The 26,917-nt window shown below is 37.3% G+C and overlaps 1 pseudogene across 1 annotated transcript in view; it reads right to left on the bottom strand.

The window, feature by feature from the left end:
• Nucleotides 1-725: 725 nt before the first annotated feature.
• The window catches only part of LOC146752977 (kinesin-like protein KIF20B), a 28,850-nt pseudogene continuing 2,658 nt past the window's right edge, over nt 726-26,917 (bottom strand). The window contains exons 4-28 of the transcript XR_014940267.1: nt 26,601-26,635; nt 24,932-25,018; nt 24,693-24,809; nt 24,362-24,500; nt 22,873-23,057; nt 21,441-21,489; nt 20,614-20,807; nt 19,850-19,961; nt 19,326-19,397; nt 18,723-18,869; nt 16,753-16,915; nt 15,329-15,596; nt 14,773-14,834; nt 13,060-13,255; nt 9,617-10,820; nt 9,038-9,176; nt 8,187-8,309; nt 7,633-7,794; nt 6,518-6,682; nt 5,764-5,883; nt 4,054-4,254; nt 3,535-3,615; nt 2,680-2,806; nt 2,000-2,142; nt 726-985 (exon numbers count right to left, since the gene is read on the bottom strand). The product of XR_014940267.1 is annotated as a kinesin-like protein KIF20B (transcript). The remainder of the gene's footprint in view (nt 986-1,999; nt 2,143-2,679; nt 2,807-3,534; nt 3,616-4,053; nt 4,255-5,763; nt 5,884-6,517; nt 6,683-7,632; nt 7,795-8,186; nt 8,310-9,037; nt 9,177-9,616; nt 10,821-13,059; nt 13,256-14,772; nt 14,835-15,328; nt 15,597-16,752; nt 16,916-18,722; nt 18,870-19,325; nt 19,398-19,849; nt 19,962-20,613; nt 20,808-21,440; nt 21,490-22,872; nt 23,058-24,361; nt 24,501-24,692; nt 24,810-24,931; nt 25,019-26,600; nt 26,636-26,917) is intronic.

Raw genomic sequence — 26,917 nt, 5'->3', positions numbered from 1 at the left:
ATGATTTTTCACAGATTGTTTTCTGCAAACCTGGATCTCACAAGCCTACAAGCAAGGAGAAAGCTTATCGGCACAGCAACAAATGGTACGATTGTGGGTTTTTTTAAATACAATCAGTATATTGTTCTATCACCAGCTGCTTTTAAGGCAATTCACTCCCATCAAACTCTCAAATATTCACCCAAGTCAGCTTTCATCCATGTTTTTACCTCCTGAGCAACTGAATCTATAGGAACTATTGGACTTGGAGACAGCACAAGGACATACTGCCAGCTGAGAACCTTTCAGCTAATTCATCCAACAGCATCTAAAGGTTCGAAGCTCACTGAGGGGGAGAACAGTATTTGGGATATTAGAATTCCCCCCAAATGTATTGGGTTTATTTTTCTAAGTTTATTAAGTTAAAGCTGAATTTGCACAAGTGAGGGAAAGCACCTTTCTTCCACACTGAGGAATTGGCACTATCTTCTCTCCAAAGAAAATTCTTTAAAAAGGCCCAAAAATTAAGTATACATAAATATTAATGTGTATTCATGCTCTTCTCTCTGCCAGAGTTCTGCTAAGTACACCAGTCACGTGAAAAAAGCAAGCCAGGCCATCCTGAACAAGTACAGTTATTACTGCACAATGGGTAAATAGCAATCAGTCCTAGAGATACTGTTCCTATACAGGGGAGGCAAGACAAAAATAAATAAACCCTTAACCACAATAAAATCCAAACACAGTTTAAGAAAGCTTGTATTTATTTCAGCCTCAATGGAGTCAGTTTGAAACTGTCAGAGAGACACTGTACACCTATATACAAATTTAAGAACACAACGGAGTAACTGTTACTGTTTATTAACAACCAGTTTTAATAATACGATAAAAGTATGTCCTGAGAAAGGGGAACAAACACGCTTCTTCAAGGTTTTTTAGCTGTTCTGGATCTCAGCCGTCGCTTGATGATCAGATGATCACTTTCCTTCTTTTGTTCCTCAGATTCCTGAAGAAAACATTTCAAAAGTTACTCATCTTTTCACACAAGACTGACAAGCCCTTCTTGACCCACGCAAACATATTTCTTCCCCTAAATGGATTTCAGAATGGCATTTGCTTATTATATTTTATTCAGAAAACTATGGGATACCGAGATCATTTTAATGCAGCTTAATCACAAGGAACAAATATGGAGAATGTACAAAATCCTGTTTATCTTAAAAAAGCACACACATCTGAGGAAAGCCTGAAGGCAGCTTTCATTTTGAAATACTTGTTTTCAAAAGAGTATTATAATACTTGTTTTGTGAAACATGAAGCGTTCAGAAAACATTTTTAGCCTCATTCCCTGTAGCTATGACTTGCCCAGAATTTCAGTTCTCGGTTCAGTTTCATGTTCTCAGAACTACAGTGAGAGAAGAAATTGTCTCATCTTCTTCATCCTCTAACAAAAAAAATATAACATTTTGGTTTCTGCCCCTATCATTCGTCAAATCATCAAAAAATTCAGAGGGATATTACAGTATGGGCAAATGATCACTATGCTGAACAGAAAAAAGACTCTAATATAATTAAAAGATGCAGTTCCAACAGAGCAAGAATGTTCTTAGCACAATAGCTGCCGACAGAGTCATGAAACTGGCACATCAGATCCTTTGCAAGTTGGCTTAGACAGGAGATCATAGTTTAAGCATACCTAAAAAGCTGTCTAAGTTGTGCTCTAGAAAAGCGTGTAGTAGAATAATCCCACTCCGACACACTGAAATTATCTATGATTCCAAATTAGAAGACATCTCCGTGATTGCTACATCACCTACTTAGTAAACTGTAAGCCAGCCAAACACAGAGATCTTTGAGGACAAAATAAAACAGAACAGCAGGAAGACCAACAAGAATGACTTGGTAGAATAAAGAAATACCTCAGTACTTTCAACCTCCTCCTGCAAATAGATGAAACCTCCAGTCTGTTTGGACTCCTTAGTAGTTTATTTTAAGCCAAGACTACAGTATAATCGCTTACCGAAGAAGCAGGTATATCTAGAGGGCCAGAAACGACAGTGGAATACAGCTTCCTTTTGCATCGTTTTGGCTTGGTCTCTCCTTCTTCGAGACTTTCAGGTTCGTTTGATTTAGGAGAACTTACTGCTGACATCAGCTTCTTGGCTAGAAGAAATTTGTTTTGATACATAAACCAATCAACTTACTGGTTTTGTGAGTCTTTAAATCACTGAATGCAAAAAAAGCTTCGTAACAAACTTGGTTTATAAATGACACGTAAAATTTAAGTGAAAATACTCAGAAATTGTATTTGTTCATCGAGGTTCTTTATTGCTTCTATAGCTGAAACAGTTTATAGCTTCAGGTACGGCAGCTTAAAGCACGCATTAAAATGGAGTATGAAAGACAATCATGGCTCAGAAGTCGCTGGAAGTCAGAAACTTCAGCAGGAGTTAAACAACAGGCCTAACTTTCGTGCTGACAGAAGCACAAGACAGAACCAACTTTCTCTGTATACTTGTAGGTTTTCACAAATGTAATAATGAATCTCTGAAGAGACGAATAAATGCATTTACTTCATAAATCAAAGGACAACTTAACATGGCAGACAAGTCTAAGAACACATACATTAATAGCCTACAGCAGAAACAAGCCATTCTACAATGTCTAGAAAACATGGAATAAAACTTATTCTACACCAACCTTTAGAGTGTATAATAGAAGGAGAGCTTTGAATAAAATCTCCAACTTTTTGCAGTGTTTCATCCTTCTTTTTAGTCAGTCTTGAAGCATGTACTCGCTTTCTCAGGAAGTAGTCTTTTCCGGATTTCTGTTCAACAGAGATGTGAACATGTGAAACAAGAGCATTGTTTAAACTTCATTTTAGTTCAACGTTATTTTAAGTTGACATTTTGAGCTTTACTACTGACACCTCTGTTCATTATGCTGATGATACCACAACGGCAAGTAATGTAGACAATTTTATACCCTTTAGGGAGTTGTCAAAATCTCAGCTATTTCAAGGCATACGTTTCTTACAGTTTCTTAATAAGGCAGTAGTTTCTTTAAAAGTAGCTCCCAAGCTGTGGAGTTGTTTCTTACATAAGCTGTTCTAATTACATAAAATAAACAAACATACAAAACAGAAGACAACAGATGGGAAAAATCTACTACTCATACTCTGACCATGCCAAGGATACTGCTATCACATGTGAACACCTGTTTTTAATAACTGCCATGCATATTAATGATATGAACCTTAGTTTAATACAAGGGCTTCACTTACAAAAGCACACGATAATACACTCAAGCTTCTCTTCCCAACTATCCAGTGTGCAATATCCTTCCCTCCAAATCATTACACAGTACAGCCATTACACGCTCTGGGGACAGACTGACTTGCCCTTTGGTTAGCTTATGGAATTTAATAGGAAGAGCTCATAAGCATGTAAGATTCCCATTCAGGTATACACATAAGGATAAGACACTGCTTCTTTCGTGTGACCACACAATTACAGGAAGTCCCAAGCTAGCTTCAAAACTAGAACAAAAAACAACCATTTTCTCGTCACTTGCAGAGGGTGAATTAAAAGCCATGACAGATTTTGTATTTTTCGTGTTCTCATTTTTCACAAAATCCTGGGAAAATAAGACAAGTTTCAGCCATGATTCTTTTGGAAAGAACAACTGATGTCACAAAAGTGAACACTTTAAACACTTTTGCTAATAGTAGGGAAGTATCTGCTAGTGGTAACTATTCCACTGTAAATCAAATAATAAATAAGCATTCAATTATAAAAACAGGACATTAAGATATCAGTATTAGACATCTCACAATGTCTAAAAAGCTGATTTATGTCTACAGGTTTCAAAGAAAATACACAATGGAGTTAAGAGAAATTCCCTTCTCTTAAACCATTATCACTGAGCTTGGCTATTAGTTTTGTTCATTAAAGCAGTTCATTGATTAAATTCTTCAACTACTTTACTGAGGTAGAAATAGCATTTTTTTAATGCTTAAATGAGAATGGTAAAAAGGCATCAGATATTTTGTTTTCTGTTGGGTCTAGGTCATACCTCATCCATGTCATCACTTCTTTTCTTTTTTGCCTTAGGCATTTTCACTCCTAAAGGTATCATGCTGCCGTGCTGCTTTATCTCCATCTTATCAGGTTGCAGAGGTGTCAGTGGGATTTCCAGCTCCGGTTTTGGGAACCGACTAGTTTTGCCATTTTCTGCGGACACTCCAGAAGAGTCGAGGACAGTTTCCAAATGCTCCTGATAGCACAGAAGAATTTTAAGTGCAAGTGTTAAGGTAGCCATGAGATTAAAAAGTTATAAAGCATCTGGAAAAGGATATGTAAGCATTCGATTTTCCTGCTGTAAGAACACTTGTAACAGAAGGAGTCTATTTCAGTTACAGCAGAGTTTTACCCCTCTTTCCTAGAACTTGTTACATTTAAAATTATTTCCAATCTATGATCACAAAAAAAGTTCTCCATGTTAAACTAAGCCTGATACTTTACAAGTCATTTTTTCTCAAGGGCACAGACAACTACACTTTTTTTTTAATAGAGAATGGTGGTAGAACTGACACGATTTTCTTCATCTCAACTCTGCTGCGTCAGAACTGGGCAGGAAAAGGAGCATTTGATTCAAGTGTTCAATTAACTTCCAGCTTAATCTTAGGGAATTTGCCCTTCCTCTTCTACACTAGAGATGTTATTTACATAAGTAAGGTCCAGCTGGCAAGGTGCAAGCCCAGTACAAGTCATTAAAGAACTCCATTGCTATCTTTTCCCTGGAGAGAATACAGGCATTCAAGCAATGACACCGTACTTAAGCTGAAGGCTATCATGTACCTGCTCATGGTCAAATGGCAGCAAATGCACAGCCAAGTGACAGGGAAATGTCAGTATGCATTTCCCCAGCAGCACTTACTGTCCACAATCCACCCAATCCTGTTTTTCTCAACAGGAACAACAAAGTCAGAACTGAGATCACCTGGACTCCTCCTTCTCTATGGCAGGAATTCAGCTAGCATATCAAAAATGAGTTCAGATGCTGGTTGAACACATAGAAGACAGGCTGCTGGGGGCATCAGAAAATGGTAGATGGCTGCTTCTACTGCTGCTAGTAACTAGCAAACTCCAGTGTCCCAAACACAGACTAGCAGCTTTTACTACTTACACTGTTCCGACCCCCTGAGGGGAGTCTTCTTCCTCTCAAAAAGTTACCAAAGATTGTAGAAAGACAAAAAGTAGTCAGAGCCACTTTATCAGGCTCTGCTAAGAATCTGAATGGAGTATCACCACCCACTGTATTTCCAAGAATTAAGTTGGTTAATAAATACTTTGTTTTTAAAATATATGTAACTGCTATTTTATCAAAGTTAGCAATTAAAAACTTATATAGGAATGATTAACATCAACTGCTAACAAAACAATATCCAGAAATCCTGCAGAGGAAGAAAATAAGTTCAATTTGCTGTGCCCGTTTCAGTGGCTCCATGAATTTTTTCCAAGTAACTTATCTAATCATGAGCCACTTCATAAGCATTAACATGAGGAGAGTTTTCAACAGCACCTGACAAAAATTCATCACACAATTGTTTCAACAGCTTTTATTCCTATCAAAGGCTATAAAAACAGGTGATCTGATCACCTTGAAAGGGATAAATCAATGAAAACTTGGGAATTGTTTAGAGAACATGAGATCTTTTCCTACTCATTCCTTATCAAAAGCAATACAATCACAACATTTTCAGATCTGAAGTTTCATACTAACCTCAGATTCATTTAATGAAGTGAGGCTCCTAGTACATCGACGTGACAAATAATTGTCTTCAGCTTTGCATCTTAATGGAATAGTTTCTCCAGTTTTAGTTTTGCTTTGTTGTTTCCTAGGCTGTAAATATTTAAAAGGAGTAAAGATTAGGCTATGCATTAGACCTCCAAAATATCTCGAGTTTTCTAAAGTTACAGTGTAAAACCTCAAGCTCAGACGCCACATGAACACGTAAGCTGAAACACAGCACAAGTGTGGGAAGGTAGTAACATCTATTCATTGTGTGATCTTCAGATACACCCTACTGGGTCTCACTAACAGTCTCAGGCAGTATTCTGCCTCCAAAAGAGAGAAAGCGAGACATTATTTAGGGACAAAATCTGTAACGCTGGTCGTTTTGTCATCCATACCCCCCATACTCTGCACGCTCACAGCTGCTATGTTAGAACACCAAAGGCTAAACCTCTGCCTAATCTTCAGCATCCACATATGAATACATGGAAAACTGCATGGAAAAGTTCCATAATGTACACAGAGAGATGGTGTTCTAGTAAATAAAATATTTTTGAGAAGATGAGAGCTCATGTTTGAGTGGAAGACAAAAAGAACCAACAAGTACTCATCACTGAATATGTAGTTAAAGGACTATATGCTAAGAAAAATGATTCCAGCTCCAGTATCTCCTAGGAAAACAGAAGAACAAAAAGGGGTTAACAAGATGTTAAGTACTTACTTTCTATAAATATAATCATACTTTTTCATTTACAGAGTCATTCCTTCTACTTTGTCTTTCTTCAAGTAAAGGTATTTCTGGCAAACACTGAGGGCTACTGTGGTTAATGCGTTGTTTTAATTCCTTTATAAAGTCATCTTTGTCAGCCAGTTCTTTTCTTAACTCTTCTATCACAGTTGCATTATCCTAATAAACAGTAAAAACTGCTGAGTTGTGGGATTGGCAAAAGGAATTAACACACACAAGCAGTATTGCAATTACTTAGTAGCATCAGTTTTAGAATTGCAGGCTAGAACACTTAACTATTCAAGAACAGTAACATTTCACGGATTTGTACGGTCACTGTTACAAGTGCAGTAGTCACAGAATTGCCTGGGAAGTTGTAATACAATATATTTTGATTCTTCTATTTTACTTATGTGCTTCAGCCTTCATCTCTCTTAAGATATAATAACCCGAGCTTTTATTTGTTCCCAAATCCTCGGTACTGTGAGAAAGTCGGCAGTTGTAGGGGAAGTTTTGCTATGAGAACATCTTTCTTCTCAGAGAAAGTGAATCCAAACATTCTCAAAAGAGCACAACTCATTTAGTCTTCTGTTTAGCTTCTGAAATTCTATGCTACGGCTTAGATTGGCTATCCTGATTAAAAGCTGGATGTTGAAATAAGAAATGCAACTTCCAGAGATCATCCCCCCTCTGCTTTTTGATTCTTCCCTTAATCTCTCTCCACGTCCCCTTCTGTCTTTTCATGCCATTGTAGATACTACCTCAGAGAAAGCAAAGAAAGTAAGAAACCTGAGACAGAACTACTGTCTGAGTATTGAGCCTAGCTTGGGATCCGGAAATGCTGTGAATTATCGGAAAAAGCTACAGATGTCCAGTCTGACTGTAGGATCATAAGCATCAAACTGACATCTGCTTATCTGAACTACTGAAAAAATTGAAATTTTAGTAATTAACAGAAATTCTGTTTCTGAAGAACAAAAATAAAAGCTGGTGCTTTTTTTGGTTAGTTGCACATGATGTCAATACGACAGTGTTCAAGAACAGAAGCACACCCAGAATACAAAGAGCAGGTACAGGAGTTTTACAGAATTTATGGGTAGCTAATCAGGTAGGAGGAAAGGAGAGCTGACCTTGCTTGAATCCTTTAAAGCAGATTGTCTCAGTTCTGCTATTTCTGTCTCTTTTTGTATGGCATTAGAAGCCAAAGTTTTGAGCTGTTCTTCCAAAGCTTCAACAAACTGATCTCTCTCCTCACGCCACTTTTGAAGATTATGGTCCTTTTCCTCCAGCTCCTATATTTCATGTTGAAAGAAAAGCATACACAGTAGAAACAAGCAGAATTTTTAAGACAGCCTAGAATTAATAAGTTTTTCATATAGCATAAATAAGGACTCAAGCTGATAAAAAGAGTTTATGGTAAGACATTTCAATTAACATATCGTGATGTCACTCAACAAGATCAGGTTACATGCATGTATTACATATGTATTTACTATGCAGATTATTGTATTTAAAGCAATATGCCAGTGCTCTGTAGTGACTAATTATTTGAATATCTTTCATGGTCTACCACTAATTTCAGTTGGCCACTTTCATTTTGCTCCAATTTTTTTTTTCACCTTTTTCCTGTTGCTTGGAAAACCTGCATCATTCATTTAATAAAAAATAAGAGCAAGAAAAATACCTTTTTAAGTTGTTGGATAGTATAGTCTTTATAATCCAGCTCATCCTTAAACTGGTTATTAATCCTTTCAAGTTCATCCATCCTGTTCCTGAGGGATTCCTCCACAGAACGCATCGTGGACACCTGTAATGTAAGCACAGCTCACGGTTCATTAAAAGACTTCTGTAATCCAACCTGGCCAAATATTTCTTTGTTAAATAAAGAGGAATTCACAAACAAGTGCTGAGTAGGAAAACGACAGCAAGTGCAAGGTTACCAAGGAAGACATGAATTCATTTTTAAGCTTCAATTTTCCACCCCAAGCACACCCAATAAACTTTCAGACTAAGATCCTGCAAAATGGGTTTTAATATATCTTCTTGTTTAATAATTAAATTTTAACTATTAGCATCACTGAAGCTGAAATTGAAGAAAAAAATATACATGCTTATATTAAAGAGCCTCTGGAAATTAGTCTATTTCTCTTCAAGTAAATAGCATTCTTCTTCCCAGTTATCAGCGTTTTTTCACAAGACTTAGGTTTTAGGCTTTGGAGTTACCACGGATACCAATGGCAAGTCACCAGTAACGTAGAGATAATAACAAGTCCCCTCCAGAGGCAGATTAGCTATTCTCTTCACAAACCTTATTCCAGACTACCAACCAACTTTACTTTCCTCTGTTCATTATCTATGCGAAACCATGTTTTAACTTGTGGTCCCCTCTAGAGCTTCAATGGCAACTTTACCTAAGATTTGCTGCTAGTCACACTAGTGTGAAATTTCCAGCTTCATAGTTAAAGTTTGAGAAGTTTTAACAGCAGAAAACCAAGCATAATCTTACAGAAAAAAATATCTCAGTTGACTACAAACCTCGCTTTGTACTTGCTGAATTTGTTTCTCGGCATCAGAATGTTTGTCTTTTAGATCTGCATACTCTTCTTCTTTCCTCTGCAAATCTTTTTTCAAATTCAGTACAAGGGCAGAACTCTCAGAAAGAATATTTTCTAGCCTTATGATAAAAATAAAGAGACAAAGAACATTACTGTTACACATCTCATGGAAACAGCAATTACAGCTTAATCCATGCCCTGCCTGTTGGTTTCTATTTGTAAATAGACTCTTAAATCTATCTAGACCAGTGACAAGATTTAAACAATTACTTTTGAATTTCAGCTTGCTTCTCATAATCAGATGCTGAAGCAATAAATTATTCAGATGCTATTCTGAGGGATATACAACAAAACCACCAGAAATCCCCATATTATTCTTTATTTCCTTGCACACTCCTGTTTTCCCTTGGAACTCAAGTAGCATACCAAAGCATCCTAAAGTAGTAGTTTGGCCATTGATAAGCATGCAAATGCATTAAGTCGAAGGGATGTTCCCATTAACTATTTTTAACTCTAGTTCATTCTCAAAGGGCTCTAAGTTAACTCAGTGGTTACTTACGATTCTATACGTTGCACTTTCTCCATTTCACTCTTTTCCTTTTCCCGAAGAGAATGTTTCATCTGCTCCAAGCTGTTTTTCAGCTGCATAACTTCTTGAATCAGATTTGCTTCATTGATACTTAACTCTTCAACCTTTTTGTCTGCATTAGCAGACATCTCCTGCAGAGTTGCTGTAACTGTCTCTAGATTAACAATAATAGATTCTTTTTCTTTAAGTAATTCATTGAGTTTTGACACATTGTCTTCCATTGTCTTGGAAGCCTCCAGGCGATATTCAAGCTCTCTTATTTTTACCTCACAGTTGGCAACTTCCTCCTGAAATTGTGCAATCACTCTCTGATCTTCTGCAGTCTTTTCTTCAAAGTCCTGAGTTTTCTTTTCTATTTGCTCATGTAACTGATTCACAAGATCATCTTCCTGACTAGTGTGAGTTGTAATCTCACATAGCTTCATTACAAGTTGACGATTATGATTTTCAGCATTATTCAGTCCCGCCTTTAGGTTTTCATTGTCTTGAAGCAGTGCTTTGATGTGCTGACTTTTTTGTGAGGAAACATCAACAATATTTCTGCATACTTCCCAAATCCTTTCAAGACTATAGTTAAAGGAGAGGTCCTGCACAAGATCTGAGATGGAAGAAGTCTGTGACTGAATGCATGCAGAACTAATTTGAGATGTCCCTGGCTCATCTTTTTCTGAGTCTGAGGAATCCTTTACACTGACAAAGTCAGTACCGATGGCGTGAAACTCTAAGTGACATTTGTATAATTCATCTAATTTGGTCCGCATTTTTTTTACTTGTGACACTTTATCAATTATATATTCTTTGGCAACTTCTATGTTGTTAGTTAGTTGGGCATTTTTGTTTTCAAGTGTCATATTTATAGATTTCTGTTCATCCAGTTTAGAAGCAATTCCCCGATAGTCAGCTTGACCCTGCAGAATTTGTTCACGGAGGGCATCAGCTGTTTCTTCAGAAAAAGAAAGCTCAATACGCAGGCTTGTTACCTGCTTACTGAAATCTTCTTTTTTATTTTTTTCTCTTCTGCATTGTTCTTCAAGCACAGCTAAATGACGTTCCAAGATTTCAGTTCTTTCCCTCAGTGCTAGTACTTCCTTTCGGTACGTGGAGCACTTTTGTTTCATGTGTTCAATTTTCTTTTGCTCTACAGTGTTCTTTTTCTTTCTCTCATTTACAACTACTGTAAAACAAACAAACAAACAAACAAAAAAGGGAAAAGGAATGTAGCTCAGATTGATTAAAATCATTATTACACAGCAGTTCACAACACCAAGTAGCAACTTCTAAGTGAAAAACTGTCGTAATATGCAAGCCATGCCCTCACATCACATAGTATTTGATACTAGTGAAGGAATTCAAGTCCTCTGAACACGTAATCAGGTGCCTCAGATTTCTATACAGAATTAACAGCAAAAGGTTTTCAGTCTGGAAGAACACTTTTACCATGGCACTACTCAAACCTTCCACTCCACACCAGTAGAAAATCTAATTAGATTTAAGAAACATGGGAACGAGATAGATAATTCACAGCTATATTCTTTCTATCTTCCGTGCTTCAGCAATCCCTATAAGGCAGCCAGGAATCACTCCATCTACATCTAAATGGTAGATAAACAGTTCTCTAAGAAATTTCATTCCAACTCACAGTCCTCTTACTTTCAAAAGAAAGATAAAACCCTGGACAAGTTGATCACTTAAGTGTTGATATCTGTCTCTCTTAATCAGTTGATCCCTAAACAAAATATGAGGATTCCTACTTCTGTCCACACTTACTCTTTTGCATATAAAGTTCACTCATAAAGTTGTACAAATTTGCAGATTCAAGTTTCCATAAATATTCCATTAGCTTGGGGCTGTTTTTTTCTTTAACTGGTGAGCAATTAGCTAAAATCACACGCATTTTCTTTCTATCAAAAGCGACTTCTGCTGTATTTCATCATTGCTTTAGAATCCAGTTACGTCCATTCCATAATATGCATACTTTAAGTATTAAAATAAATATAAGTCAAGACTTACTAGGGATTGGGTCACCACAACAATATATTCCATGGTGATTCTTGTACAGTGCTTTTATTACTACAACTACAGAAATGCAGAATTTTATAGTGCCCACGTTCAGCCTGCATTACATACAGATTCACATGTACTGCATGGAAACAGCCTCTTAACTCATCTAAGGAGTTTTATATACAGCCCTCAACTGATTTAAAAGTCATACTGAAGAAACAGCAGTGGCGTATTCCACCCCAAACCAGGTTTTGGTTTTGACTGCTGCTCCCAGCAACACTAGTGAGGGGAAAATGATTTATAAGTAATCTAAACACTTTATGCTGAAAACAACAAGCAAGCACTAAAGCAAGATAAATAAGACTAGGGAGAAGATGTGTAATGTTCAGTCTAGAAGCTCCTTACACAGGAAGTAGGGAAAAAGCATTATTACAGAGCATAGGAAACAAGACATAAAAGCTCAGAGAATGGTGTAAATACCCTGAACTTGAAGCTGAGATAACCTAGCATCTCCTAAAACACTTTTGCTCGTGCTACTTATATAACTAATTCTACAAAAGAACCAGCACAACATACCTGTGCTCATTGTTCTACTGTGTATATTTAACATAGCTAAAGAATATATATTAAGCGGTTTTTGAAATTGGACGCTATTAATACTCACAAATAGAAGAAAATTTTAACATGATTGAATACTCAGTACATCTTAACAGAAAACTTCATGCTGACATTGTGACTATCAGCTACCCATTTTAATTCCTATGTGGAGCATTGCTGTCATTAATTTTTAAATGAGAGCTTTGGTCATATGATTAGAACAAACCCACTACTATTTGGAGTATGGAGGAGTCCACATCCCTCCCTCAGTCTCTGGTAAGATGCTTATATGTGATGCCATTCAGTGGTCACATTAGGATTCAATATTTATGCCAAATAAAGGCAGCAGGGACAAATGTGTTCCCCGGTGGCGCAAGTGGTAGGAATGCCGCATTGCAACACTGGAGGCCCTGGGTTCGAATCCCCCCTGTGGCGCAAGTGGTAGAAGTGCCGCTCTGCTACACAGAGGCTCGAATCCCGGGGGCTGGACTCGATGATCTCTAAGGTCCCTTCCAACCCGCACGAAACTATGAAACTATGAAATCTGCAAGTGCATCAACAGATGAGGAAAAAGCAGCAAAAAGGAAAAAAATAGTGCAAAAAACTTTTATTCCTAAGCATTCAAAAATGAACAGCATAGGACCTTCTGAAAAAGGGATATTTACATAACAGTTACTTCTATTTACAGTTTAACACAGTGGCTTTTCTCCTTATACCATAAGGTACGCGCTTCACAGCCTTTTGCTTCCTATCCGGAATAGGAAGCAATTTATTGTTTTGGAAGACACCCTGTTCAACGATGGAAGAAACTGTACCTTTCTTTGGAGGTGGCTCTTCCACAGTAGGCTTATCCTCGTCAGTACTGTGCTTTCTTCCCACTTCCAACTCAGTTTTCTCTTGTTTCAGTGCTTTAACTGAAAGCACTGAAAATTGGCTGCTTTCAGTTCCTTTATTAGTGTTCTCTTCTGCCGGTTCTGCTTTAATGGTAGTTAAATGGTAGGTAGTCTTTTCCTGTATTGATATAAGATCAGTTACATTGAAGCTTAACAAAAGGAGCACTTAAGTCTCAGTAATCTTCTGTAGGCAAATATTTACACAAAACCATACAGCTAAAATATTTACCCGGTGACTCTATAGACATCAGTTACAAATCTCAATAGCAGACAGAACAAGTACACCTTCAGATAATGACAAGTGCAATACTCGGTAGAGTATACAAGGGAAAGCAAGAGCCTAGCAGGTTACAAAGTAAAAGACTTGCACACAATCAAGAGTTTACCAGTTTATCAAAGAATTTCCTGTTTCCAAGAAGTCAACAAAATTACAAACATGGTCAAAGAGCAAATGGTCAGCTCTCATACAAGTTCATCACATCACACTTCTGCTAAGCTGCTAAAATCACTTTCATCGTGACAGATATAATCCAACCTTAAAGCTTAGTCAGCTCTGTCACGCATATTTTAGATTGTGTCCTTGACCACAAGTGAAGCTTCCTTACTTACAAGATGACGATTGTTAAGCCATGCTGGCACTGCCAAGGACTGATTATTCATCTTTAGTAGCTTATGAAAAGAAAAGCCTCAGAAGTGTTCAGGCCACACAATCTCACAGATAGAGTTGGAGCCTTGTTCTTGGAAGAAGTAATAGGTGAGGACATGACTACTCATCACAGTCAGCTTTAATACCATGGAAATACTAAGTTGCAGTGATGCAGACAGTCAAAGATTTAGAAGGGTCAAGTTGCTAAGCTTACAAGGTTAGAGATCTGAGTGACAGAATTAACTATAAATGTTTTCAGAGCTACTTCAGGCTACCAAACATCAAAAAATGAACAAAAACCACCAGAAGTGGTATGCACACATACTTAATCAAGCTAGTCTTCACATATTCAGTAGCTCGCAGTACATTAGTCAGGATAAAGTTTTATGGACTGCATAGAACGTGGAGATATCCTGACCATTCATACTTGTACTTCCAACTCTACTCAACATACTTTTACTGTTGCTCTTCCTCTGATGTAGGAGTGTGAGGCAGGAGTTAGTGGAACACACTGATATTTTTGTTGTTTGTGTTAACAACAACTACCTTCAGATAAATTTGAATTGTTTACAATTTCAAGCGAGTACCAGCTACATACAGAAAATCAGTTTTCCAAAAATGTGTTGATTACAAGCATAGAATTAGTGTTTTTCTTTTTTTGTATAAGGATACGGAGATGTGTAAAACTCACATAATCTTTTACTTTTTCTTCTAAATGAGATTTTAAGTCTTGTAGCTCTGTAATAATGTCATCTTTCTGCACCTTGATTGAGATTGGAAATAAAAAATAAAAAAAATTCAGTCATCAGTTTCTAATGTAGTGTTAAGTAGCTGAATTACACAATGCATTAAAGGCAAATTCAGTTAAGCTAAGCTCGGTAAGAAATCTATTAATTGAGCCTACTGGAATAGCATTTTAAGCTACCACAAGTTGCTATTAATTAATTAATTAATTAAAACAATTTTACACAACATCTTGATAAAGTTACCTCAGTTGCTTCTTTAAGTTGCTCAACAGACTCATCTAATTTAATCATCTGCATTTCAAAGTCTGTAACACACAGAAAAGGTTGTATTACATAAGTAGCCAATAGATAGTTTATTAAGTAATCAATTTTTCCAGATATTCTAATGTTTAGGTAGCTTTTGAACAGATTAATTAATTTGCATGTGGTCTTCACTTATTGGGAGTGATTCAAAAGTTTTCTATATTTCTTGGAATGAAAACATTGCATCAACAAGACATAAAGAAGAGTAGAGATTACAATATAAAAGTAAAAATCAAGATTTAGACATTTAACCCCATACTTACGAAAGCGTAAAGCTGCTAGTTGCAGTTTAAAGGAGAGGGGGAAAAAAGAAAAGAAATAACCAAAAACCGTGGAATTGCTGAACCTGAATATACACAAGGAATAAACTATCATTTATCTACAGGCTATGGTTCCAAAGGTAGAACATCTCCTCTAATTCCTACTCAAACTGGTTATTTCTATTTTAGATTAATGAACTATTTCTGTCTTCTACCTTTCACATCGCATAACTCACCTTTGCTCTTCTGCATCAGCTCTTCTTCAGTTTTAAGTAGTTTGGTGTTTTTCTCTGTTAGCTCTTCTTTGGTCTCCATCAGTTCAAAGTTAGTTTTCTCCAGCTGCTTTTCAAACCAGCCAATATCTTCCTTTGGGTCCCCCAGGGATACAATGGAACTATGTGCTGCCTCAGCTTGCTCTTTAATATCCATGACATCATAATGCACAGAATCAAGAATGCCCTCAGGATCAACACAGGTGTCAGGCACTATGCTATGTTCTCCACCCTGAAACGTAATTTATAATCAGTTAAAACTGGTGAATAGCTGACTACATAATAGCTGTTATTTCTACAGATAGTCTGGATAGCCACTATGAAGACAGCCATACAAGAAGTTTTTAATTTCAGCTTCAAAACCCACCTCACAAATTCACATACAACATGACAGTGATTCATATGGGGGGAAGATAAGTGGCATTCTAGTAACAGCTAATATATTTTATAGTATTTGATGTTTGGTCACTACTTAAACCAGTTTTCAAGAAAGTACAAAAGAGTTATTGCAGACTCCAATCCTGCTTTTAACCTCAAGAGTTTCACTAGGCCAACAATGTACAAGAACTGCCACTTCATGCAGCCATAGATTTCTGCTTTTTTTATGTTTTGACTTTCCAGTTGCATTCAGTGCAACTGATCATCATCTTTTCAGTTCTTTGTCTTGCAGCGCCACATCACCCTCATAGGCTGCTCCCTCTACTTTCACACTTAACCTCTTTCAGATAAGGCCACAATCCAAGGGCACACATCCATCAATTGTGCTTCAAACACAAACTCTCAGCACTTCAAAGTTTTCCATCAAGACTGTAGCACTGATCTGACAGCTTAACTTCTTCAGTGTTATATCATAGCACTCACTCCTACCCATTCCGCTTAACCCCCACTTTCCCACTGAAGCATCTGATGGCCATAACACAGCTTTTCAAACTCTTTACTGCTCCACTTCTTTTGTCAACACTTGAACTGGACAATATTCAAAATTACAACAGCAGCAACATATGGGGTAGCTGGATTTGCTTTCCTACATGGGATCATATTTTGAGAAGAGAGAAAAATTAAGTAAATAGCATAAAATCTCCTCCAGATGTAACAAGTTGCTTCTTGTTAGGTTGAATACTTTTTAGGAATGAGATTTTCAGAAGATGCTTATGCCCTCACACCCCAAAGAAACACAAAGACCCCAGTAGAGATTTTTAGAAAACTCTGTAGGAAAATTAAGCTCAACTAAAACACTAAATTAAAAAACCTGACTGCTGTATGGAGACAAACACCCAGATTCACTACAGATACTACACAAATAGATTCATATTCTTAGAAGAACAGAATTTTTTCTTTAAATGCAAATCATAAGCACTGATCAACAAAATAGACTACAACATACTCACTTTTTGTGCAATAGCTGAGAATCTTAGCACATTGAGTGTTTCTTCATAGGTTGAAGCACACTGGCTGATGTTTGCTAACATGTGTATCTTCCCTTTTCCACTGAAGAATCCCTGAAGAAAGTGTGTTAACTTACTTTCACTAAACGGTATGTACTGCTGCACCCTTTGAAGACAAAAACCACAACAAATCCCATTAGCAGAAGTTAACAGCTTCATTTCAATGTGAGAGCTATCCAAGTGGAAGACAACACATTAATAACTGCACTAGTCTTTAAATCATTTTGAGTTGTGGGTTGTTTTGAATTTAATCTTTTTGCTAGTTTGCAGTCAGGTTGTATGATTGTTCCAGCTACTATGCAGCCATTATCTTCTTAGACAACCCACGAGAACATTTAAAACAAAAAGTACATTCAACATCCAGCCTAAGATAGGTCATACAGCCTCACGTTAGCTTAAATTCTCTCTCACCTTTCTCTTTCCCTTACCACATCTGGCAAACTGACCTATCTACTTCTAAGAAAACAGTACCCAACAAAATCAGAGATAACCACTCTCTCAGTATATTGTCTCTAGGAAAGGACAATAGTAAATACTTTGGAAATAAAGAAGCATATACTTATCACAACATCTCTGGTGTTTCCTAAACCAAGGTTAAGCCACTGAATCAAACAGCTGGTGATGTACAGAAAATTAGGAGAGAACTCCTAAAGCATGACTAAACACACTGTTCTCTAGTGAGGTTACCTGCTGGACTCTTTACAGCTACTGAATTCTGCAAACAGAGCTAAAAGCTTCACATAGCTACGCTCCTGTCACAACACACGTGACCCATAAGTAGCTTTAGTGCAGGAGTGGTAAATGAGTTCTTATTTTAAAGAAAATTACTATCAAAGTCATCACTACATTTCCCCCATATTGTTAAAATTTCAAGTGATCAGGACCAACAAATAAAACAGTTCTGAATAAATCAAAGCACTTTAAGCAGCAGCTAATTTTAAGGAATCCTTCTTCCCTAGAAAGGACAGACAGACAAGAGACTAATCCAGTAGCAAGGCCTATTTTCATCTACTTTTAAGCATAACAGAATTTGAATAGGCTACCAGGCACAGTGTGGCATTTCATGAACACAGAGCTCACCTAATCTTTGGGACAGAAAGACACCTTCAAATGAGAATCAGCAGAGAATTCTGCAATTATATCCAGCTGTGACTGTAAATAAATACTACATTGTTTAAAATACAGAAAGCTCTGTCTGCACTCATTTAGAGCACAACCTCAGACAGAAGTAGCAAGCAGGCTTTCTTCTCTCTGAATTTGGTTAGCTAGATCAGAAAGAATGATGAAGTTGCATCAAGGTCTGGAAAAAAATATATATATATGTATATATGTAATTATATATATCTATATGTATATATGTAATTATATATATCTATATATAATTTTTCTTTTCCAAATTATATATATAATATATATATATTCTGACCATGTCTCTTGGCTAGGACAAAGCACAGCAATATCCCTGAGGAAAACTGTTACAGCAGAACTAAATGATAAATGCAACTAACTAACAAAGGAGGAAAAGGTCTAACACTTCACACATTTAAAGTGAAAATAGTGAAAACAAATTTTATAATCTCCCCCAGGACTTGTTTGAGAAGGCAAGGCCAGAAAAAAAAAAAAAAAAAAAACCACAACGCTAATTTGCTTAAGTCTATGATAACACATTCAGAAATTTAGAACTAGAATGGTTTTATTTGAAAAAACAAACAAACAAACAAAAAACAACAACAAAAAGAAGGCAAGTTTATAGATCACTTTCTTAGATCATTAAGTCTTCACACATCTGCAGAAGCCTACAGATAGTTTTCACTCATAACATAGTTTCGTACTCTGCATTTTAAACAATAGTTTAAACATTGTACATGATATCTGAAATCTACAACTAGTTTACAGTTTGTACAAGGACTTACTTTGACTGCTGACTGATCTTGAGTGCACTAATACACTTGCTTAGAGTTAGGAGAGATGCATTGATATTTCCACTCTCTTTCAGTCTGTCACCTTCATTGCACGTCTTGGTATTCCTTTCTGAACCAGCAAGATCACACAGTGATAATCTGAAGGCAGATAGGAAAATTAAGTTTTCTTGCCTTTGAATGTACATTGATTATTTATCATTTCCAACACAACCACTCCTCCTAGAGGAACAATTTCTTGAACCCTTTCATGCTTTTTAATGTTGCTTTCCTAGTGAAGTTGCACACTACTTCCTGCCAAACTCTTTTCCAACACAGCTTCCATTTTTCTGCCATATTCTTCCTTTTGAGGATTTAGTTCAGAAGTTGAGTGAGAAGGATAAAGGAACACTGTGTGGAACAGTGGGCACAAGATATAGAACAGCATTACAACTTGATGGTTTAGTACTGCATAATGACAGGAAATGGGGAACCACCACTCATACAGGAGGCTGTATCAGGGAACCTAGTGTCCGTAGCCCAATATCAATACATCAATACTGAAAGTAACTGACAATTTCATCCTAAAAGAAGAAGGGAACTCTGCTCTGAACTTACTCATTGACTCGTGTCACTCGTGGCATTTCAAGGTCTTCAATTCTTAGTACCTTAATTGTAAATATACTGTGGCTAAAAGGAGAAATGAAGCAAGGTCAATAGCCAGAAATACACACATTTTCTAAAATCTGTAACATCTGTTCAAAACACTGCTGGATTTATTCCAGATTCAATTAACAATAATTCTACTAGATGCATTAAACCTTTTAAAGAGACATTCCGTCTTGGTTTATTTTGCTTTTCTTCCCCCTCATGAACCACCATTACTTACATGGAAGAAGGCTTAGTTGTTTTGTTGAGAGTTTTTGATAAAACACTTAGCTTTTGTATGCACTTATCTGCTTGAAGGACTAATCCTTCTAGTTCAAAGCACTAGAATCACAAACTGTCACAAAATATCACATGGAACACTAGATATCAAGCCTTTTTAAAGCCTCTTCCCCGAAAAAAAGCCATAAACAATATTTTCATTCATCCCTCTTCCCCACACTATGTTACACCCAATGTTAGTGAAAGTTTCCCACCTTCAGCTGGAGCAAGTATTTAGCTTTGTGCTTGCAAAACTCTGGTGTTTCTGTCCCAGTTTAAAAAGTCTGAAAGCTTCTTTAGAATCAGAAATCTGAACCCACTGCAAACCTTTCAAAAGAAGGAAAAGTGATTTTTGCAAGCTTTGCTAGCAAAAGAGAAAGTGAACAAGAAATAAGGTATACAAACTAAGAACATTTAGTTAAGACAATAAAATACTTCATTAACTCTGCCTCAAACATACGACAAGCTGATGGCAGATAAGACTAAGATTCTTCCTCCCACAGAAAAGGGCAAGGTATAGTATAGCACAACAGTTTATCCTACCAGTATACTAAAGTATGTTCCATCCAAATTAAGCAAGCAGCCTTAGTACTGAAAGTACAAAAGCTAAGTTCTTAAACTACAGAAGCCGAAAGTTTGTATTCATTGGTGCAGAAGTCAATCTGAGAAGTTTTTTGTTTTAGCTTGTAGTTTTTATTGGGGATGGGTTATCTGGATTCTGTCTGCATTATAACGACTGTATGGCTCTCATTTTCAAGGATGATGAAGGCAGTGGAGTTCACACAGGCTTTATGGGCAAAGTACAGGAATAAGGAGAATACTGTTGAAGATGCAGATACGTACATGTAGCTTGTTGCCTTCACATTCAAGCAGACACTTCTAGAGCTACACTGAACACATTTAAGAGTTTTCTATCTCAGAAGAAACATGTTACACTATTCCATGACAAGCTTGGCAGTTTGCAAAGTATTCTAGTTACCTTTTACGTAAGAATATCCCTTGATGTCTTGAACAAGGCGAAGTGTCCTTTTTTTTCTGTCATTTGATAAAGGAGCCAGTAAATCATAAAAACATTCATTGTAAATCTTAAAAAATGAAACCCAGAGAACTTCACAAAATCATCTATAGATAATCTGCTAAGTTGGTCTGATCCTTCTGAGAGATTTTCTGCACCTGCAAAGTAGAAAATATTACAAGTCAATGTAGAGACAGTAAAACTAGCTGCATTTAAAAATAAGTAATAGTTAAGCTTACAGCTTAAAACTTTTCCCAGAACATAAACACAGAGAATCCCCACCTCTCATACAAACACCAAGTATCTGGAAGTCAAGACGCGTGCCCTACACATTTGCAAAGACACGCCTGCTATAAAGCTTGCTTTTTCACTTCCAAAACCCAATCTAACATCTATAGTTGGGTTAGAAATATTCAGAACTCTTCAGTCTTTACAATATAGAGAACTGAACTAGTAAGGACACTTCGTTCTGACTTTTTAGGGAAAAAAAAGTATTTAGTGAGTTCTTAAGTGCCCTAAAGGCCTGTCGGAAAACCACTAGGGATCTTATCACAAATCATACTCTTTTTCTTTGTTTTACTTTCACCTCATAAAACCAGGTTATGATAGATGTCCCAGTAGTCTCCTAGCCATTTTATTCCTTCTGTTTTCTGCCCAGATGTCCTGCCCATTATTCCGTTCTGTTACAAATAAAAGCTAAATAATCCTTTAATTATCAGCATTAGCCAAAAAAGCCAGTCGTTGACCTTACAGAAGCTTTTCTAATTGCTACTGTTTAATATAAAACATACCCTTAGAATCAGATGGGGATTTGTCATTAGTGCTGTTGTGATGGTCTACCTACGAAAGAAAACAGAGACTTTAGGATTTATTATTGATGTACAGCACCAATACACCACTGGTTGCTTTTATTTATTTATTTATTTATTTATTTTAAAAGCAGCTGTATTGCTCTACCAGAAAACAATACAGTATAGTTCCAAGGTGCCAACACAAAAATCCTGGCTACACATTTTGACTGGTTTCACCTTACTACTCATTTCTGACAATTCCTTTACTATAAGATCTGATGCATTTCAGCTTCCTGATTCAGAAAGAAAAAGAACAAATAGGGAGAGAATCCCCAACAGGAAAAGGAGTTATTTAATAAGATGATTTTCAATAGCCCATTTATAATCTGCATTTTACCCTTCATGAATCTTGGACTCCTGAAATATTTTTCTTATTGGGATTTTCTTAATTCAGGACTTCCATATCCTATGGCTTATTAGGTCAACTCTCAGAAAAGGAAGTTAAGGTAGAATACTTGATCACTTAATGTAGATAAGCAGCTTATTATTTCTTAACTCAGGCTATCAAAGTGTTACACAAATGAAGTTATGACTAAATTTTGTAAATATAATATTTTTAAGTAGTTTGGTCATAGAAAATACAGAATAGCTCCCAACATGTAGATCTCATGATGTTCATAGATGTATACTCAGTTCCCAGGCTTCAGGTTGTGTTGCTTTTTTATAGAGCACAAAAGTAGAAAGAAATTCTCATCTACTGAAGAGGAGGAATCTCACCTACCAGATACAGTATGCTTAGAAGTAAAACTTTTAACATAGAAGTTTTCATCTACATGACACTCACCCAGATCTGGCTTTGTATAGTCAGCAAAGCTTGTACCTACTTAGCTTATAAGGTCAAGTATTTTACCTAGGAACACGGGTCTTGAAACTAGAGGAGGCACCTATATCGCACGACCACATCTTAACTCTCTAATGGAGTAGGATGAGATCAGCATATAGCTGTCCACTGCATTTTCTTTCCACATACTCACTAAACCTAGAACAGTTTTACACATCTTTGGTTCATGTAGAAGACAGGTGTTGTTTTTCCCCGAAATACTTAAAGATCATTGGAGCCAGACTTCATACTCAGCTGTGCTCTTGAAATAATTCAGAAGGAATTTTACTGCCACCTGCCTTTCACACTGTGAAGTCCACACTTAACCACCTCATCAGTAAGATCAAGTTAACATACTCCACAACTAAAATACCCCAGTGTGGTGTAGCACACCACTAATAAGATGCTTCATTCTTTTTCAGCAAGAACAGAAAGACAAATAGAAAACTGTGTGTAAATACAGAACCCTCTTTCATTACAGAATGGAAAGGATAACACTGAACTATCACAAGATGCATGTACTCATCATTTCTTTATAAAGTAGTTTCCTACCTCTTTTGTCAGATGAAGCAACAAATTTTTAAGAGCAATTTCTTCTCTCACTTTGTCATTAGTCAGTTTTACGTAATCTCTCCACCGAATAGGTTTCAGATCCATTTTTGTGTATAGCCTTCCTCCAACAGTTTTAAACAACATATCCATCGTCCTTGGCAAAATACCAACATCATCTTCTGTCCCTGTAAGCAATACACAAAAGAAGGGCCAGGTTACTATTGTAAGCAACATATAAACATAAATGAAGACAAAGATAACTGATTCTAATCTCAAAGTATACACAAAGAATTTAGAGGCCAGTTACAGTCTGAAGCAATGTTTGCAGTGTTACTAGACTGTTCCCTGAAAAATACTGGCTTTAAGCAACAGCTTACATCCCATTCCTTAGACATTACAGGGCATCACTTTAAAACAGCCAGAATATTCTGCATAAGCTTAGCCTTAAGAAGAAAAAATAACCCACAGCAAACTCCCACATTTAACAGACGTGCAGATTTTCAACTGTTTACCAGGCTCCCTTCCCGCTCTGAAACAACCCTGAAATAACAACCAGAGTGATGTCTCTGCTACAACATCCCGTTCGTCCCACAAACCCTATTTAGAAATATCTACAAGTCTCATAAAAACTGTTAAAGTAACTCAGCTCCTTTCCCATTGCCTTTTCTTGGAGCACACAACTACCTCCACATCTTGCCTACTTCACGCCTTAGTTTTTCCACTGTCACTAAATACCAAGCAAGCTTCAGTGTTTTAAAGTCAGTCATGAACACAAGAGAGGACAATACGCAGAAGAATTTCTATAGTGCTGTATGGAAGGTGCATAGAAAGATAATTTTTGAACATACTACCCTGTTGATTCTTAATATTTAAGTCCTAAAAAGGTATTACTATGGGAAAGTCTTCAGCTCCACGCATATAAAACTATTGGAAATACATAGTAACAGAACACTAAATAACAGAAATAAGGGGAATTTGTTTCCTGTGAACCCAATCGTTTCATTTGTTATGACAATATTAAACATAAAAAACAACTGCTCCCAGCCAGAAAGGAGATTGATGTATTATTTCTGTACTACTAAAGCTCAGGGAACACAATCTTCTATGCTGCTGTTATTACTAAAATCAGAAATTTGAAAAAAGATTGAAATACCTTGATCAAATGTTTCAGAATGTTTAATTTCTGCCTACAATAAATCAAACAAACTCAGACATACTTTGCCTTCAAATAAAGAACAGCATTTAAGATGCACGCATTTATAGTAGGAACAAAAACCAAAGTTATTGTAGTGTATGCTGTCTTACACACTTGTAAATTTAGTAATATTTGTTATGGAAGAAGACGACTTTTCAAGGCTACTAGTATTCAAAAGAAGGCAACGTACAAGGCCTGTTGAGTAACTAGGTAAGAAGTCATAACATCTCTCTCTTCTAGAAGTAGTTCTCACTTTAAGAAATTAATTCAAGGAAAAAGCATTTCTGCTCATACCTTGGAATGTGTAAGTTTTCCCAGCATTTGTAACGCCATACTTAAAAACAAGGCAATTACATCCTTCTAAGAACTCTTTCACTGGTTGCTTCACAGTACCTTCAAAGAATTCTTCTTGAGTTGCTTCAGGTCCAAACACCTGAATGTTACCAAGAAGCTGGTTAATCTCTTTATTTTGTTTAAGCAATATTTAGGTACTTGTAAGGAGTCAGATACACGTTGATAATTCTAAAGACAGTTAAGAAAAACTTGTTTGCTTTATATGAAGTAACAGAAGACAAGCAACTTTTTCCACAAATAACTTAATATCATTTAAAGACAATTAATTTACCCGTGAAAAGGTGAACTTCTGTGTTGTCTGTCCTAAAGTTTTATTGCTCATTCTTCCCAATGAGCTCTTAGGGGACTTCAGTATGATGCTTGTTGAGTCCTCAAGTGAAACACATCCCTATTACAAGGAAGCACAAGTAATGCAGGCATGAAAAAAGTTTTAAAAGGTCATCTTACAGGAAAGAAAACATATATACTTTAAGGGTTGTTTTTTTGTTTATGATTAAATAAATGCCTTACCTGCGATCCATTTGCTCTCTCCCGTGCCGTAAAGGGTTTAATACGCAGGCAAACTTGTATGCGTCCCCTAGGCTCCAAACTAGACCTCTAAAATTAAAGAGCTGGAAGTTAGAAATCTGACTAGATCCTCTGTTTGATGATTAGCACATTAAAGCAGTATTATTTTCATCATCCTATTGTAACAGACTCATTTGTTAACACAGGAAGTAATAATATTTTACTGTTTTCACAAGTGCTTTGGACCCTGCTAAACTTCTTAGTCAGAGCCTAGAATTTCAGAACAAGTACTACTGCAACACACTCCTGTACTGCATTCAGGCCAACTATGAACAAAAGTACTCCATTATTGTGCTTCTGAGACAATGTTAGCTTCATCCACTGATACCGGTGCTCCTCATAAGGTATCAAAGCAACACCACACATCTTGGTCTAGTCTATGTACAGTCTAAAAGCATAGTGAAGATGATTTTCATCTCCTCTGTAAGATTCTAATGCTTCTTATAAAGAAAAGAATTAAGTTTATTTATTTTTGGAGAAACAAGCTGCCTTTGTGGTCCTGAGGGCCCCTTTTTGTCACCTGTTGGGCATAGCAAGAGAGCTTTTCTTGTACAAATCTATGCCCCGTGTACCTTTCTCCATCCCAAAACCTAGAGTTGTGGTGCAGACACTGGATGCTGACCAGAGCAGTAAAAGAACAGAAGAGGGGAAAAGCAGATACAGGTAAGACACCTAAAAGAAAGGAAAAGAGCAGAAGAGAAGGAAGGATACGGTTAAGAACAAAGGACAGAAGATGGAAAGTGCTATAGAGGATTGGACTGGACATGAGCAGATCAGAGCTACACCAAGGTGTGGCTTCTCCCTGTGTCCCTGTCCACCACTGGCAACATCCCCCAATGACAGGGATGATGCTGCCCCAGCAGCTGATGGGGTTGTGGTCTGGGGTTACATTCTATGCAGAGCCTCCAGAACCTGCTACAGACCTCCAGTTCCCTGCCACTTCTTTTTTTCAGGTGTCTGCACACAAGGAACAGGTGTTCTCTATGCCCTGCATGCTGGTAATTAGTGTGGGCAATTACTGTGTGGGAATTGGGGGAAGGAAATTCAGGGGTGGGATAGTGAGGAGGAATTGGAGGGGGCTGGGAAATTGTTTGGGTGGGATTGTAGAGATCAGATATGACTGCTAGGATGGGGGATATTTGGTTGGAAATATTGTCATTTCTATTACTCATTGCTTTGTATAAGTTATTAAATGCTTTATGTTCCCTCTGCTACATCTCTGCTTGCAGTCATTTGTGCAGTGACAAAGGTCCTCAGCTCTACATGCCCACCTCCAAGGTAGGATGGAGCACCACAGATGGCAGTGTTCCACAGCTGCCACCAGCAGCCCCAGCTCATCCCTCCACACCTGAGGTGTGAGTGGCTGTGAGAGGAATGTCTCTGTGGAAGTGCAGCTCATTCCTCCCCTCTGATGGGGGCAGAAGGCATCTGCATTTCCCTCATGGCTCTTATTTCCTGTGTTACTGTGGGAAATGAGCTGAGCCACTGTGCCTCCCTACTATGGCAAGCTCTGCAGCTCTGCCACTGTCTTTATACTCAGCTGTTCCTGTGTGTAATGCTCCACACTTGGACCCTGCAGAGCCCAAAGGCCTCCTTGGCTGCTGTTACTCACCTGGACATTGAGGGTGCTGTGTCTCCAGTCTGTACCTGCTTCCAGGTGTCACTTGCAAGACACTGCGATTCCACCTGGTTGGAACTGCAGTCAACAAACACAAATGTGAAAGAAATAAGAAAGGATTCTCTCATTTCACAGGCTTTCATCTCCATTGAAAGATGTTCTGCTGTGCAGCACAGCTGGGAGCATTTCATATGTGCAAAAAAGGGGGATAGGCCCTGGCTGTGCCCGGCCCCCTTCCGGCCCAGGCCCCAAAGCAGCCCCGACTGTGCTGGGTTCCCCTCTCACCTGGGCCCTGCAGTGGCCTCAGCTGT

The sequence above is a fragment of the Coturnix japonica genome, unplaced genomic scaffold (genome assembly GCF_054131305.1).
Source record: "Coturnix japonica strain WE unplaced genomic scaffold, WE-NBRP24 Scf040, whole genome shotgun sequence".
NCBI classification, from domain to species: domain Eukaryota; kingdom Metazoa; phylum Chordata; class Aves; order Galliformes; family Phasianidae; genus Coturnix; species Coturnix japonica.
Note: the sequence above shows the minus strand (reverse complement) of the source record. Positions and strands in the feature narration are given on the sequence as shown.